Source organism: Rhinopithecus bieti, unplaced genomic scaffold (genome assembly GCF_001698545.2).
Source record: "Rhinopithecus bieti isolate Rb0 unplaced genomic scaffold, ASM169854v2 scaffold_77291, whole genome shotgun sequence".
Taxonomy (NCBI): Eukaryota; Metazoa; Chordata; class Mammalia; order Primates; family Cercopithecidae; genus Rhinopithecus; species Rhinopithecus bieti.
The window spans coordinates 658538-669279 of record NW_016829743.1 but is presented as its reverse complement, the minus strand read 5'-3'; the positions used below and the strand labels follow the sequence as shown (position 1 = coordinate 669279).

The 10742-nt window shown below is 42.7% G+C and overlaps 1 protein-coding gene across 15 annotated transcripts in view; it reads right to left on the bottom strand.

Annotated features, from left to right (window-relative positions):
- DCAF8 (DDB1 and CUL4 associated factor 8) overlaps positions 1–10742 on the bottom strand; it is a 48825-nt gene that overhangs the window by 35324 nt on the left and 2759 nt on the right. For 3 of the 15 annotated variants that reach the window (XM_017864828.1, XM_017864819.1, XM_017864827.1), the window contains exons 4-5: positions 9442–9567; positions 6570–6659 (exon numbers count right to left, since the gene is read on the bottom strand). The exons of 11 other annotated variants lie outside the window; for them this stretch is intronic. The gene's annotated coding sequence lies outside the window, so the exon portion shown is untranslated. The remainder of the gene's footprint in view (positions 1–6569; positions 6660–9441; positions 9568–10742) is intronic. One more of the 15 variants, XM_017864821.1, reaches the window with a different exon arrangement.

Sequence of the window (10742 nt, the reverse complement as noted above, 5' to 3'; positions counted from 1 at the left end):
CAGGCGCCGTGGCTCAAGCCTGTAATCCCAGCACTTTGGGAGGCCGAGACGGGTGGATCACGAGGTCAGGAGATCGAGACCATCCTGGCTAACACAGTGAAACCCCGTCTCTACTAAAAAATACAAAAAACTAGCCGGGCGAGGTGGCGGGGACCTGTAGTCCCAGCTACTTGGGAGGCTGAGGCAGAAGAATGGCGTAAACCCGGGAGGCGGAGCTTGCAGTGAGCTGAGGTCTGGCCACTGCACTCCAGCCTGGGCGAGAGAGTGAGACTCCGTCTCTAAAAAAAAAAAAAAAAAAAAGAGAGAGAGGATGAGAGAAGAGTGATGGGGAAAAATAATGCAAATTGTTAAATGACATAATACCATTAAAAACACTAAATTCTCAAGGCTGTGATTAATAGAAGTTGACTAAAATGGTCAATATGTCACAGCAAATGAGAGCATAATGTCCAGACTTCTCACTTGAAAACGAAAGTGCTGAAACGATTTTTGCTGCAACCAAGACTGCCTATGTGATTTCTCAGCGACCACATTAATGGCAAGATGAATCCTAAATACATAAAAAGTCTACAACCCTATTGTCTTGGTGATAACTAAGAAGAGCAGAAATTTAAGTAGCTCAAAGTTGTTCTTGTGGTTGTACTATTAATTTGTATGTTTATGCTCTTTTTTTTTTAAATTTCTCTGAAGTTCATTTTAAATCCTTTGGTGTCTAGGGTCTATGAACACTGGTCTGACAACTACCTTACCTTGAGCCCTATCGAAACACCAACATCTAAATATTATTATTGTCCTTGATCTCTTTACTAAGACCTGAACTCAGTCTGTCAAATCTCATGGTTTATATAATCCCAGCATTCTCTCAAACCAGTGCCTGTCTCATTCTGCTACTCAAGTACCCAACTCTCCTACATAAACATCCATATTTAAATGAGACAAGGTTTTAGAATTTCCTCTGAAACTAGAAGGTGATGAGAAAATACTTCAATTATTATTAAGACAGAGAGCCACACAGTCCCAAGTTTCTCTCAGGAGGACAGATGTCCCTTACCACTCATAAATGAACAGCTGTTCCGGGTTGATCTCCATCCAAAGTACAAATTTGCTTTTCTAGGTCCCACAGTCCATCTGGTATCAACTAGTTCTACTTTCTCCACCTCCAATTTTTGTTTCCAAGATGAAATGGCTCATTTTAACTTCATTTTACTTTTCTTAATATTTCTCCAGAAACACTTACTTCTCCAAGCCTACTTTCCTGACTTAGAATAGTGGTTTTGCAGATTTTTTTTTTTTTAAGACAGATTCTCACTGTTGTCCAGGCTGGAATGCAGTAACGGGATCTCAGCTCACTGAAGCCTCGACCTCCCAGGCTCAAGTGATGCTCCCACCTCAGCCCCTTCAGTAGCTAGGACTACAGGTGCACACTGACATGCTCAGCTAAATTTTTTGTATTTTTTTGTAGAGATGGCGGTGGGGGACAAGTTGCCCAGGCTGGTCTCGAATTCCTGGACTCAAGTGATCCACCTTCCTTGGCCTCCCAAAAAGCTGAGATTACAGGCATGAGCCACCGCACCTGGCCGGATAGTGTTTATCAATCAGAGAACCTCAGGCACTGAAACTCAAAAGATGACCCCAAAGAGGCTGAAACTCATTATATAAAGCATGTTTATTGTAGGCAGGACTTTAGTTCTGGGCTATTTTCTAATAAGTACTTGGAGGGGTCGAACATACAACTGTCTCCTCTGGTAGGCTGGACAGATGAGCAGAAAGAAACTGAATGCTTCTGGAACAGGAAAATTAATCTCTATTCCTACTGTGCTGAAGATTTGATAGTACAAACAACCCAACTGCAGAGAGGCTCTAGCACGTACACTCTAGCTGGGAGTCTAGGCTACTCATTTTTATACAAATTACAAGCCTCTGGCACCACCCAGTGGCCTATCTGTAAGCAAACATGCTGTTACACAACAGCATTGGTACCAGGCAATACAGAAGCTACAAATATAAACAAGGCAGTCACAATCCCTTTTGTAGCCAATTAATCAATTAGGGAAAATGAGTATATAATCATGATATAAGAGGTATAAGTATCAGTATCTTTTTTAAAAAAGATAAATAGAATGCTGCTGTGGTTGAACAGAGGAAAAGATTATATTTAGTTTCAGGGAGAAAGGAAACGCTTCTATGGAAAATTAGGTTTTAAGATGGGCCTTAAAAGACAGGCAGGATTTCAATGGGTACAGTTGAGAAGGACATTCCACAGGACCAGAGCGAGAAAAGACATGGAGGTTAAAAACCTGACATGGTCAAGAAACATATACGGATAGTCTAGTTTGGCTAGCCGGTAAGGTATAGTTGATAAGTTAAGAGGTATAATAAAAGCTTTGTTGTTGGGGGGGTGGTGTCAGGCATCAGGGAAATTATTTTGTCAAAGATAATAAGATGGACTAAAACGAAGGAAAACGAAAGAGAAACAAGTTTAAAAGCTATTATAGTTGCCAAGATAAGAAGTAATGAGGGGCTGTCTTGAGTGGACGGCAAAGGGAATTAAAAAGGGATCAACATGAGAATGGTTGTAAAGGGAGGTAATGTTTAGCTCAATAAGCAGTTACAAAGCTGAGTCAGAAAAGACAAGTTCTTAGTCTGGTGCCCAGAGGATATCAAGTGACACAAATGAGATGCTGGTAGGTGGGATAAGAGATTATTCTGAATATATTTAAAATCCAAGCTGACATGTTAGGAAAGTAGTGACAAACAAATTTAAGTTTGGAACTTAAATAAAGTAGGGCCAGAGATACAGACTTGTGAGTTATCTGTACAGAGAAACTTCAAAATCAAACACCTTGTAAATCATACCTCAAACAATTAGGCACCTAAGAAGGCTCTGGGAGAGGAAGTTCAAGGGAAGAATCTTCACCTACTCTTAGAGAAGAGAAAGGAGAGCAGAGAGAAAAATTGAGAAGAACAAATGATAAAAATTAAATCTCTGGAAGTCAAGAGTAAAAAGGTTTCAAGGTGGCCAGGCGCTGTGGCTCATGCCTGTAATCCCAGCACTTTGGGAGGCCGAGTCGGGCGGATCACGAGGTCAGGAGATCAAGACCATCCTGGCTAATATGGTGAAATCCCATCTATATTAAAAATACAAAAAATTAGCCAGGTGCTGTGGCGGGTGCCTGTAGTCCCAGCTACTTGGGAGGCTGAGGCAGAAAAATGGCATGAACCTGGGAGGCAGAGCTTGCAATGAGCTGAGATCATACCACTGCACTCCAGCCTGGGTGACAGAGCGAGATTCTGTCTCAAAAAAAAAAAAAAAGGTTTCAACATGAGGATAGGCTGGGCGCAGTGGCTCATGCCTGTAATCCCAGCACTTGGGAGGCCAAGGCTGGAGAATCGCTTGTGCCTAGGAGTTTGAGACCAACCTGGGCAACATTGGGAGACCCTGTCTCTATAAAAAATTTAAAAATTAGGCCGGGCACAGTGGCTGACGCCTAAGTGATGCTGGTAATCCCAGCACTTTGGGAGGCTGAGGCGGGGGGATCACCTGAGGTCAAGAGTTTGAGACAAGTCTGGCCAAAATGGTGAAACCCTGTCTCTACTAAAAATACAAAAATTAGCCACACGTGGTGGCACACGCCTGCGATCCCAGCTACTTGGGAGACTGAGGCAGGAGAATCATTTGAACATGGGAGGCGAAGGTTGCAGTGAGCCGAGATCGCACCACTGTACTCCAGCCTGGGCGACACGGCAAGACTCTGTCTCAAAAATAAATAAATAAAATAAAATAAAAAAATAAAAAGCAGGGTGTGGCGGTATACACCTGTAGTCCCAGCTACTTGGGAGGCTGAAGTGGGAGGATCACTTGAGCCCCAGAGGTCAAGATGGCAGTGAGCCGTGATGGGGTCACTGCACTCCAGCCTGGGTGACAGAGCAAGACCCTGTCTCAGAAAAACAAAACCAAGAAGGTAAGGAGGACAGTCCATGCTTCCAAAAAATACGGAAAACAGTATACTGTTAAAAGGCTGTAAGAGTCAGAACAGCTTTTCCCCTGGAATTATCTCAGAGATTGAATGGAATGCTGATTTTCTCTCTAGTAAAGAATCATAAAACACTAGGATTCGGCTGTCTCTTAGGTCTATAAAAATTATTTCCTGGGCTGGGTGCAGTGGCTCATGCCTGTAATCCCAACACTTTGGGAGGCCGAGGCGGGTGGATCATGAGGTCAGGAGTTTGAGACCAGCCTGGCCAACACGGTGAAATCCCGTCTCTACTAAAAATACAAAAATCAGCTGGGTGTGGTGGAGCATGCCTGTAATCCCAGCTACTGGGGAGACTGAGGCAGGAGAATCGCATAAACTGGAAGGCGGAGGTTGCAGGGAGCCAAGATTGTGCCACTGCACTCCAGCCTGGGCCAAAGAACAAAACTCTGTCTCCAAAAAAAAAAACAAAATTGTTTCCTTAAAAAACTCATTAGCTTACCAATATGGCATAACTATGTCTAAACAATGAAAAAATGATTTTATTCCTACTGTCATTTGAATACTTTATATACATATATTTATATGAAATATTTAATTCTACCTTTCAGTTCATTTGCTTCATCATTTGGCTTTGAAAAGCCCTAGTTTTTTTTTTTTTTTTTTTTTTGGCCAGGCACTGTGGCTCATGCCTGTAAACTCCACACTTTAGGAGGCTGGACCGGGCGGCTCATGAGGTCAAGAGAGCAAGACCATCTTGGCCAACATGGTGAAACCCCGTCTCTACTAAAAATACAAAAATTAGTTGGGCATGGTGGCATGCACCTGTAGTCTTAGCTACTCGGAGGTTGAGGCCGGAGGATTGCTTGAACCCAAGAGGAGAAGGCTGCAGTGAGCCAAGATCACGCCACTGCACTACAGGCTGGTGACAAAGCAAGATGCTGTCTAAAAAAAAAAAGTCCTGTTTTAAAGACAGCATGTGTTATGAAAGAAAGAAAAGGGCTTTGATGTCAAAAAGACCTGGGTTTGAATTCTACCGCTACCGCCTGCTTTTGAGTTTTTCTTTTGTAAAATGGGATAATATCACCACCCTGCAGGAATTTAGAGGATTAAAGACAACGTATGCTAAGAGCCTGTTTGTACAAGTAGGCATTTATATTATTTTTCTAGTTTCCCATCTCTATACTAGACTACATTTCCTAGAAGCCTAGACTTCTTTACCACTCAGCAATGATTCTCCAAACATCGTATACAATATAGGACACAGTTCCAAGTCTATGAAATCTGCTTACCCATTCTCTCTGGCGTTTTAAAGAATTCAGAGAGCTCCGTTAATATCTTCTTTCAAGTATTCATGTTCTACGAACTACAGTAAGGCAGTCTACCCAGGAGCCCACAATATAAGCCTCCCTAAGATTTTCTCCCTCTTGTAATTAAAAATTTTTTTTTTTACTATTATTATTGTAGAGACGGAGTCTCACTATCTTGCCGAGTGGTCTCAAACTCCTGAGCTCAAGTAATTCTCCTACCTTGGCCTCCCAAAGTGCTGGGATTATAGGCATGAACCACCACACCTGGCCTCTTCTCCCTCATGAAGGTTCTGAGGATACCCAAGATGGAGGACTGCAAAGCAATCACCATGGATAATAAGGATTCAAACTATGAATAAGGAACTTTGTTCCTTCTTTGAATTAATGCCTTCTCTCCCTACTGGTAACATCAAATGCCCAGTGTTTATAGTTTACTGGCTTTAATTCTTTTTTTTTTTTTTTTTGAGACAAGGTCTCACTCTGTCACCCAGGCTGGAGTACAGTGTTGTGATCTTGGCTCACTGCAACCTCTGTCTTCCCGGTTCAAGCACTTCTCCTGCCTCAGCCTCCCAAGTAGCTGGGACTACAGGCGCATGCCACTGCAGCTGACTAATTGTTGTATTTTTTAGTAGAGATGGAGTTTTGCTATGTTGGCCAGGTTGGTCTCGAACTCCTGACCTCAGGTGATCCGCCCGCCTCAGCCTCCCAAAATGCTGGGATTACAGGCATAAGCCACCGTGCGTGGCCTCTGGTTTTAATTCTAATAACAGTACTGCAGACTATGTCAGGAACGCACTCTAACCCTTAAGTGTTAATTTCCAGCAGCAGAACTAAGAAACTTTTTTTTTTTTTTAAGAGACAAGGTCTTGCTATGTTGCCCAGGCTGGCCTGAAACTCCTCGGCTCAAGCAGTCCTCCCAACTCAGCCTCCTGAGTAGTCGGGATTACAAGTGCACGCCACTGCACCTGGCTAAGAGACCTTTCTATAAAAACATCCAAGCGCGTTTATCTCAATTTAACTAATTCTTAGGGAAATCTACTTTTCGTTTCCATCTCGATTTACGTTTACATCAGAAGTCTGTTGCCATTAACAGTTTTTGCCATTTATATTTCAAATTTTTCTTAAATTGCTGAAGAGGATTTAAGATGAAAAAATGATGCTCCAAAGGTACAACTTACAATAAAACAGTAAAGAGAGGCTTAAAACATCAAGAAGTGCCTTCCTACAGGTTAGGTTAGAAGAAAGGGTCTAATGTTGGATCCTAAGTAAGGTTACCAAAACATACCTGGTAATATGCCAATGATTAAAGTACACCAGAGGAATACAGTCACTTGGCTACCATTAGAGGTAAACCCTATAGTAGCTTTCCAGATGGCTAAGAAAAAACCAGGAAGAAAAAAAAAAATGGCATGTGAGGCAAATACGTATGCTTAACTTCAGAACTTGGCCAAACTTCCTTAAACAGTATCTTCAGAGGATAAATAGCAAATATCTAATCTCAGATACAATGATGAAAATTTTTGTAATGACCCAATCCACTAGACATACTATTATTACATTTCATTAATAAGATGCCACCTTTGTCATATTAATTACTCCCCAGTGCCCTACTGGCAACCTCAAGGCAGCCTCCGTTCATTAATTTATCTGTATCATAACACATTTCCGGGGTTAGGTGGTACTTGAGAAATCTGGCTTCTGGCCCAGGAACTATGTCCTGTAGAGGTAGAGATTAAAAAAAAAAAAAAAAAACTGCTACAAAGAAGTGACTAATTCATAAAATTCATCACTCACCAATTTTTGAAAAGCTTTCAAAGACTTTCTACTCACTCCAAGAGCAGAATGACTAAATCAATAAAGAGCAAGTAGCCTCCTTTTCTGACTGATTTTAACAGCAATGACGTTTCTTGGGTACATTAGTGAAAAGAAAAGATGAAGTTTTTAATATTACTATAAAGCTAAGCTAAAACTCAATGGCTTTTGGCTCTAAAATGAAAATATATAAAGTCACCACTCCATGCCTATTGCTGATTCAATTAATTCAGTTGCCTGCGTTCCAAACAGGTGAGGGTAAACAGCAGATTATCTTAGCTCACTGATAATCTGCTTTTAAAAAAATAAATAAATAAATAAAAAATAAAAAGGCTAATTCAATCTCAGAGACTTAAAAACTAACTCTAACATCAATGTTATGCAATACAAAATCCTGTTTGGATACCGTTATTTCTCTTTTATAATCTGGATATTTCCTAGACATGTTTAGAATAAACTTTTCTACAGCAGAAATAATGGAGTAATGAATCTACTGAAAGCATTTTAATAGTCACTTTATGATTTTAAAAGTCTATAACTCACCTGATAGAATACAAGACTCAGAGGATGAAACTCAAGATCCCAGTCTTTCACAACAGGGTGCGCTTCTATACAATGTTTCCTACTAGAATCTGTTTGTTTTTAAAACATCAGTATTGTTTTAAACTGGCAACAAAGAGGCTGCTTTCTTTCAGCTCTCTGTAGATAAACTTCTGTCTTAGGTTGGTCCTACTCAACATTAAGGACCATGGCACTGGGACTGATTCTTTTTTTTTTTTGAGACCAAGTCTCACTCTGTTGCCCATACTAAAGTGCAGTGGCGCAATCTCAGCTCACCGCAGCCTCTACTCCTGGACTCGATCTTCCCACCTCAGCCTCCCAAGGAGATGGGAGTGCAAGTACTTGCCCCATGCTTGGCTATCTTTTTAACTTTTTGTAGAGACGAGGTCTCAACATTGCCTAGGCTGGACTTGAACAACTAGGCTCAAGTGATCCTCCCACCTTGGCCTCCCAAAAGTGCTGGGATTACAGCCATGAGCCAACCGCACTTGGCCTGGCAGATTCTTATACATTAAATTGACTGCACTTAGTAGGGCGCAGTGGCTCACGCCTGTAATCCTGTTCTGGGAGGCTGAGGCAGGAGGACTGCTTGAGCCCAGGAGTTCGAGATCAGCCTGGGCAATATGGTGAAACCTCATCTTTATAAAAAATACAACAATTAGCCAGATATGGTGGCGTGCACCTGTAGTCCCAGCTACTCGAGAGGCTGAGATGGGAAGATCACCTAAACTCAGGAGGTCGAGGTTGCAGTGAGCCATGATGGTGCCACTGCACTCCACCCTAGGTGACAGAGTGAGAACCTGTTCCAAAAATAAACAGACTGCACTTTAAGAGGTTGGTGGTGAGAACTAAAAGGTCACAAGCATTCTAAGCCTTCCACTCCAACCATCCTAGGAAATACTACCTAATAAGATGTCATAATTCTTTTTTTTTTTTTTTTTTTGAGACGGAGTCTCGCTCTGTCGCCCAGGCTGGAGTGCAGTGGCCGGATCTCAGCTCACTGCAAGTTCTGCCTCCCGGGTTTATGCCATTCTCCTGCCTCAGCCTCCGGAGTAGCTAGGACTACAGGCGCCCGCCACCTCGCCCGGCTAGATTTTTGTATCTTTTAGTAGAGACGGGGTTTCACCATGTTAGCCAGGATGGTCTCGATCTCCTGACCTTGTGATCCGCCCGTCTCAGCCTCCCAAAGTGCTGGGATTACAGGCTTGAGCCACCGCGCCCGGCCTAAGATGTCATAATTCTTAAGCAAACACCTAAAACCCTGGAAATATAAAAATATCTTCAAGCTGGGTGCTGTGGCTATGCCTGTAATCCCAGCACTTTGGGAGGCCAAGATGGGAGCATCACTTGAGACGAGCTGGGCAAGTAAGACCTCATCTCTAAAAAAAAAAAAAAAAATTAGCTAGGTATGGGGATATGCCTGTGGTCCCAGCTACACAGGTGAGGTGGGAAGATCACTTGAGCCCAGGAGTTTGAGACCAGCCTGGGCAACAAAGTGAGACCCTATCTCTACAAAAACGAAAAATAAAAAAAAAAACTTTAGAAGACAAAAAGTTTACAGTGTGGCCCACAGACCAGAAATACTGATTTACTATACACAGGTGTTACCTGGGGATTCTTACCCAGCACATAAGGAAATAGAGTCCAAGTTATCCCTTTCAAAGTATTTTCTTTTCTCCTTCCACCCTTTCCTTCACCCGACATGGCTCTTCAGAGTTCATAAAAACACAAACGATACAAATGCAATCTCAACCCATCTCACCACCACCCTGGAGAGTCCTTACCTTACAATGCAGAATTCAGACCCTGGATGATGGCAGTTAAAAGTTCATCAAATCTAAAATGATCACTGGTCTGAATGACACAGCTGCTTTCATTGCGATATTATCAGTACTTAATTTTCATGTGCCCTTGCCAAAAAGATGTGAAAGAAAAGTCAACAAAGGGTTTAAAACTCTTCATCTGTGCTGTCACATTATTAAGATGGTCCAGCTGTGGAGCTGAAAAAAGAACTGTTTGGCCGGGCACGGTGGCTAACATCTGTAAACCCAGCACTTTGGGAGGCTGAGGCAGGCGGATCACGAGGTCAGGAGATTGAGACCATCCTGGCCAACATGGTGAAACCCCTCCTCTACTAAAAATACAAAAATTAGCTGGTCAAGGTGGCGCATGCCTGTAATCCCAGTCACTCGGGAGGTTGAGGCAGGAGAATCACTTGAACCAGGGAGTTGGAGGTTGCAGTGAGCTGAGATCGCGCCACAGCATCCCAGCCTGGCAACAGAGCGAGACTCCGTCTCAAAAACAAACAAACAAACAAAAAACAAACAAAAAAAACCCTCTTCATTCCTAACTCCCTAGCCCTGATTCACTTTAAAAAGAAATGAAAACCTTTTCCTCATACAGTTCTTTGATAATTTGTTGATGAGGATCACTGTACAGCCCAACAACAAGGAAAAAATGTATTCCCTTCATGGCAAAAAAGGAAAGTATAAAGGGTAGTTGCAGGAGAGGTAAACAACATTGTAGCAGAAAGGGAAAGAACTGCAACACTGCCAACTCTGATCAGGTGTGCTAACAGAGAGACCAAGAAGGAACCAATGAACAAAAAAATTTACTGATGTTTAAGAATGCATTTTGAAATATACATACACCAATATCTAATATTCTGTCCTCTGGTTATGAACCCCCAACAGGGGGTTCATGTTTAGAAGACAGTTCTAGGTGGGCACTTACAAAGGACACGTCTAAGTTGATCAGTTAAAAATCTGTTGGGGCCGGGCGCAGTGGCTTAAGCCTGTAATCCCAGCACTTTGGGAGGCCGAGACGGGCGGATCACGAGGTCAGGAGTTTGAGACCATCCTGGCTAACACGGTGAAACCCTGTCTCTACTGAAAATACAAAAGCTAGCCGGGCGAGGTGGCTGGCGCCTGTAGTCCCAGCTACTGGGGAGGCTGAGGCAGGAGAATGGCGTGAACCCGGGAGGCGGAGCTTGCAGTGAGCTGAGATCCGGCCACTGCACTCCAGCCCGGGCGACAGAGCAAGACTCCGTCTCAAAAAAAAAAAAAAAAAATCTGTTGGGAAAATT